Source organism: Penaeus chinensis, chromosome 4 (genome assembly GCF_019202785.1).
Source record: "Penaeus chinensis breed Huanghai No. 1 chromosome 4, ASM1920278v2, whole genome shotgun sequence".
Lineage (NCBI taxonomy): Eukaryota > Metazoa > Arthropoda > Malacostraca > Decapoda > Penaeidae > Penaeus > Penaeus chinensis.
In genome coordinates, this window is record NC_061822.1 from 45147196 (window position 1) to 45154695 (window position 7500).

Consider the following 7500-nt stretch of genomic DNA (forward strand, 5'->3'; position numbering starts at 1 on the left):
TATATATACATAAAAAATATGTATATAGTATATATATACACATATATAAATATATACATATATGTGTATATACATCTATATATATATATATATATATATATATATATATATATATATATATATATATATATATATATATATATGTGTGTGTGTATATACATATATGTATATATGTATATATACATATATATACACATATACATCTATATGTAAGAGAGAGAGAGTTGCGGAAATATATTTCAGTACATTTGCTGGGTCCCACTTTTGTACATCTGGCAACAACATTGATGTAAACATAAGCAAATGAATGAGGCGAAAATCCTTGGTTGTTTGTAACAAGGGGTATGATTGGTAGAATATAAAAGACTAACAAGTGTATTAGTAATATATATTTGGAAACTACGTTAACCATTTCATCTTTCATTTTCTTCAAACAAATGATAACAAAACGTGTAGTATCAGCAATCAATGACTTCATTATCGGATATATTGTTTTAAATGTAATTTCCTGGAATTGTTTGTTTATCGAAATGGCAACATCTATGGAGGTGAAGGCGGTATGTTTCCCTTCTTTCAACACAATAATTTTCCTATTTCTTGAAACATGAAAACACTTTATTATTTAAACGTTTATATGTGGCAGCTAAATGAAATTAAAATCTTTGCAAAAATCGTTAATACCTGTTTAAATGCTTCTCGTGTGCCGTGGCTACACCATCTAGTCGCCACCAAACACTGATTAAATAAACAGAAAACATGCTACATATTCTTCATTATAGAACATAATTTGTACGCAAAACCGCAGTAGGGTTACAATGAATATACATATGTTTTATTTGTGTGTGTGTGTGTGTGTGTGTGTGTGTGTGTGTGTGTGTGTGTGTGTGTGTGTGTGTGTGTGTGTGTGTGTGTGTGTGTGTGTGTGGCGTCTATGGAAATACTATGTCAATACTTGGTAATGAGGACCGAAACATTATGAATAATTCGTTTCAAATGCTAAAATCTCAATAGTGTTCGCAATTAGTCTCTCTGAGGAGTCGCATCCACATTTGCTAGTTTCAGCTCGAGGAAGTACAACCTAGGTGGTTCCAAAGAAGATGTATATCAAGAGTTTAAGAACTTACTCCCATTCATTTGCTGTTTGATATCTAATAGTTTGAAAAAAAAAAAAATTGTTCTTTCTGATGAAATGGGCAGCGCCATACTTGTATCATTTATCAAATATTTATTTCCTTTTGTTTGTCAATGCACATCCGTTTATAGTATATACGTAGGTGTAGATAAGAATGGCATACTTGTTTTTATATATTATCTTCATGTGTTTTTGAATTGATAAAATGACTTTTCTTTTCGTCAGATAAAAACACTGATTCAATAAACAGAAAATATGCTGCTATCCTATTAGAGCAATTGAACGCAAAATCGAAGTAGGGCTACAATGACTGTGTTCATGTGCGTATGAGTTGAGGAACGTTTGTTTAAAATTTAATTTAGAATCACTGGTTTTACAGTTGATACAAATTTTGAATCCTTTCTCGCGCAAAATATGCTAACCTGTAGACGACAGAAAAAAAAAATATATATGTAAATATATATATATACATAAACAAGTTTATATATTTTTTATCTATTTTTCTTGGCCAGGGGATTCAGTAAATCGAATAATTGGAAGGATGCTTTTTAATTTTGATGATATATTTACCATCAGTCTATTTGTAAAGAGAGAGAGAAAAAAAAACGGTAATAACTGTAGAAAATAAAGGCTAGTGTTGAGGGCAGTCATAGTTATAATAAGAACAATCTATTGTTATTCAAAACCTTGTCTAATCCTCGGGACAGAGATGACATGCTTATGTGAGGTTAGCTATAGGGAGGTTCTTTGATTAGCATTTTTCATCGGGTCTGCGCCATATGCCATGCATGAAAATCCACCCCACTAATTACTGGTTACGTGGCCACTCCTCGCCGTTTCATAGATATGTCGTCTGTCACATCTAAAAAGTAAATAATGATAGATAATCAGAACATGAAATATGATGTATAAACATATATCTTTATCAAAATTTGAACTCAATATGAGCAAACTGAAAGAGGATAATGATATTTACACCTGTTATATCTCATCCAGCAATGGAGCTTCCCGTGCGCTCTCCACATACTGCTAGGCGAACTGGAGGCGATGTTAGCACTCATTGGTTTAACCTCTTTTGATAACGTTCTGTGATGAATCCAATCTGCATGTAACCTAATTCACGTGGATACCATCAAGCAGGAGATAACCGGATCTCTGGTTACTTCACTGGAAGAGAAATTACTTTCCCTCTCATCCCAATGACGCGGCCTCTATTTGCAATTTCCGAGTGCCTTGCGTCTATCTCGTAAAAGTGTCCTCTTGGCAGCCTCGATTTCACTTCGGATTTCCCTTGTCATCATGACGTCATATACTATCGGACATATTGTCTTTCTTGTTTAGCATATATTAGGATTAGCCGCGAAATGATTATTCAGGAATTTATAAAGATTCATCATACAGAGTATCAAATATACGTTTTTTTTTTTTTTTCGAGGTAGTTCATATTTCTTCAAACTACTCAAGTTCCCAGTGAATAAACATGACTTCACACACCGGGAAAATATGTATTTCTATCGTAAACATATTCAGTTTATGTATCAAAGCTTTGACATGCACTGACAAGGTATATATAAATTACGTGTCAGATAAAAGTAGAGAACGAGACTGAATTCTTATTTGATTAGAATGAACAAGATTTTTCTTTCAATATATCAGATATAATACAGCACATGTATTGGGAGTATACGCCACGACTTCCGGAATAATAATAACGAAAATAGTAGTCCGATTTTAGCACAATATAATAATCATTCAGAATAATCGAGAAGAATTATTGATGTTGTTTAGCAATTGGTAGGCTACGAAAACCATTTAGAAAGGTTTCAGCGAATTTGAAGTATTTTATTTGATCAGCTGCCATACATAGACTTTTAAAGCATTTAGCATTTTCAAGTTTCAAGAACTATGCAGCTATAATTGATACTTGTTGTGCTGAAAGGAGGGGGAAATGCCGCCTCACATCCATAGGTGTTGCCATTCCGATAAACAAACAATGCCAGGAAATCGCATTTGAAAGAAATATCCCAAAACAAAGTCAGTGATAGCTAATACTATATGTTTTGTTATCACATGTTTGAAGAAAACGACAGATGAAATGGTTTACGTATTTTCTAAAAATGGATACTAATACACTTGTTGGTCATTTATGTTCTACCAATCACACTCAATCAAACAACCTAGGGTTTTCGCCTAATGCATAAAAAAAATTATAATGTTTACATCGAAGTGGCTGCCAGATGTACAAAAGTGGGACTCAGCAAGTGTACTGAAATATAATTCCGCAATTGTACATGTACATATACTTTATATATATATATATATATATATATATATATATATATATATATATATATATATATATATTCACATATATTTATATATATATATATTTATTTACACACACATACAGATATATATACAAATATATTGTATATATATATATATGCAATATATTTACACTAACACATTGTGAGTGTATATATATATATATATATATACATATGCAATAAATATATAGTATATATTATATATGTATTATATATATACAGTATATATACACAATATATATACAATATATAAATATATATAGATTTATATAGAGAGAGATTTATATATATATATATATATATGTATATGATTTATACATATATATATATATATATACATACATATACATGTATATGCATTTATATACATAAAAATATGTATATAGTATATATACATATGTATGCATTTATATACATAAAAATATGTATATAGTATATATACATATATATAATATATATATACATATATATGTATATAAATATATATATATGTATGTACATATGCATATATATATTTATATCTATACAATTTGTATATATTACATATTTATACATATATATATACATATGTATACACACATATACAAAATATATGTTATATATATACAATAAATATATATATATATTTATATTATATATATATTACATATATGCAATATATATATACAATATGTATGCAATATATACATATATATACATATAAAAACACGCACTATAGATAAACTTATATATATATAAACACATAATCATTTATATATATTCATATATATATATATATATATATATATATGTGTGTGTGTGTTTGTGTGTGTGTGTGTGTGTGTGTGTGTGTGTGTGTGTGTGTGTGTGTGTGTGTGTGTGTGTGTGTGTGTGTGTGTGTGTGTATGTACACATATGAATATAGATACAGATATTTATGTAATTAAATATCAGCAATGAGTTTTTTCTTTTTTTTTTTTCATTCTTTATTTTTTTATCAGGTGTTACGCTTCTCAACCCTCTTACTGAAGGATATCTGTGATCTTGATAAGGGCAAGACTTCGGATTTGAGTGAACAGGTGATGACACAAATACACACTTTGTAGGAATCTGGTCTGCAAACAAAACAAATTACAAATTAAATCGATATATGCAGCCATTCAGTTCGGCGCTCAGCAGAAACGTAACCGAAAACGTGTATTTGATTTTTCTAGCCGTTAATCGTGGATTAGTCTCTATTTGACGTTTCACGATGGCTAAAAACCGACTGTTAGTCTGTTCGGGCTTACCAGAGCGCTTTTTGTGAGTCGGGGTGACTTGGCCGCCTTCCTGGTCAAACCTGGCAACCCAGCGCCGAACAAAACGGGTACAAATGCCGATTTGATCTGCAATTTTTATTTGCAGACCAGATTCCTTCAAAGCACACATTTGTGTTAACACCTGTTCATTCAAATCCGTGGTTTTGCCCATATCAAGAGGACAGGGGTCCCTATGAATAGGGGTCAAAAGGAAAACGACACGTGGCAAAAAAGAAAAAAAGTTTCTGACACGTACCAGTCGACACTGATTTATTTCTCATTGCTGATCTAGTACGCTCATTCCCTTTTCCGCCTCCTTGGAATCAGGGTATTGAAACGACGCAATTCCTTCAAATAACGTTTTTTTTTTTTTTTTTTTTTTTTTTTTTTTTTTTTTTTTATTCAAAACGTGAAATAACAATATTCCCCTGGTGTAGGTGGACTATTATATTGTCGAGTACATTGTGTGTGTGTGTGTGTGTACATATACATACTCGTATATACCGTGTCAACAATATAATAGCCCACCTGGCGTAAGGCGGACTATTAATTTATCGAATTTTGATACAACAAACAATATTTATTAGAATCGCGTCCGTGCATTACTCCGCTTCCAAGGAGATCAGCAATGAGAAATAAGTCAATGTTGGCTGGCAAGTGGCTGAAACGTTTTTTTTTTTTTTTTTTTTCCGCCAGATGCTGCTCCCCTCCTGACCCCTATTTTATGGGATAAATAGAAATAAGGGTAGAGGGGACTTATTAGCCTTGGCTGGCAACCCGTCTAGAGACAGTGACTTAATAATAACACTGTCAGGGAAGGCACGCGAAACTACCCTGACTGATCTTTCCCTTCTATGCATGGCAGGCATCTCAATCCTGTGGAAAGGACTGGGCATGTTAAATGAATTAACAGAGAATAGGAGAATGGAAAAAAATGGATTCCAAAAAGGCAGAAAGAGAGACAGCCCGCCAGGGAGAAACTAGAGGTGAAGAAAAGGAGAGAATGATCGATCATGGTGTACCAGGGGCTGGTCTCTCCGTGCAAGTTTTAGTTGTCAGAAAGCGTCCAAGTATCAAGTGATCAAGAATAACTGATACCAAATTTGCAGAAGTAGCAAACAGTAGATCACCTTATTTTTTTACTGTCAGAACGATGGGCTCCCTGCCCTCATTAGTCTGTTTAACTTAATACAGATGCCCCGCACCTTCGTCATTCTCAACTAGGTACCAAAAACATTCGGTGAACCAAATTAGCATTCACGATCATTGAATTGACCTGTCACCAGTCTTTAATTGACTGGGAATACTAGCTTTGGGTTATGGAAGAGATTAAGACAAATGGCTGGGGATATTATCTTTTAAGTTATAGTTAAGATTAAGTCAGGATTTGTGAGAACGTTGCTAGAATATCAGAGAGCGAATATACACAATAAAGACGCAAGCAGAATTGTGTGTGTGTGTGTGTGTACGCGCGCGCTCGCGTGCGTGTGTGTGCATGATGTATGTATATGTGCGTATATACGTATACATATACATATATATATACATATACATACATAAATATGTATGCATATATATACATATACATACATAAATATGTATCCATGCACACACACATATATGTATATATGCACGCATGCATAAATATATATATATGTATGTATGTATATGTATGTATATGTATATATATGTATATTTGTGTGGACAAATATATATATATATATATATATATTTATAGAGAGAGAGAGAGAGAGAGAGAGAGAGAGGGAGGGAGGGAGGGAGAGAGATGAACACACACACACACATGTGTATATATATATACACACACACACACACACACACATATATATATATATATACACATACATACATACATACATATATTACATACACACACACACACACACACACACACACACACACACACACACACACACATGCATGTATATCAGTGATTTCTAATCCTGGTGTTCCGACGACTATGTACCATTACAAAATGACATTGATCTTAATTCATAATTCATAATTCCTCCCCAACTTGAATGCGTCAGTCAGTACAATGAGAGAGAGAGAGAGAGAGAGAGAGAGAGAGAGAGAGAGAGAGAGAGAGAGAGAGAGAGAGAGAGAGAGAGAGAGAGAGAGAGAGAGAGAGATATAAAGAAAGAGAGGGAGGGAGAATCATATCTAGACAGAGACACCGAGTGAGAGAGACGATATCCATCCACCTTACGTTTAGAAATAATCAAAAGCTGAACGGGAAATATGCAGCCCACGACTAAACCAGTTAGCAACTCAGATCAATAGCTGAACGGATGACACGTTCGTTCGCTCGTGCACCGCGGCTTGCTATCGAGGTCAAGACTATTCGACAAAACAAAATACGTGACTGTTCCGTGTCTGTGGATATGGCTGAAATGATTGATGACTGATTTAGGAAAAGGCAAATTAGTTTGATTGTCAACAATGACGTTAATGAATACAAAAAAAGGGAAAAAAACATATTTGATTATTACATTTTAAGCAATACTGAACGTAAAGGTTATTATAAGTTATATAAATAAACACAATAATAAAAAACAACAGCGATACAAAAAAATGTGACATTGAAGACCATCAGTCATATCAGAAAAGGATTGAAAAAAGACAGGAATATTCAAACAACCGGATAATATCCAATAAACACGCAATATGACGTCACTGCAAGGATCCGCGGCTATCTGGAGAACTCGAACATTTGTTTAATACTATCAAATTTGGCATATAT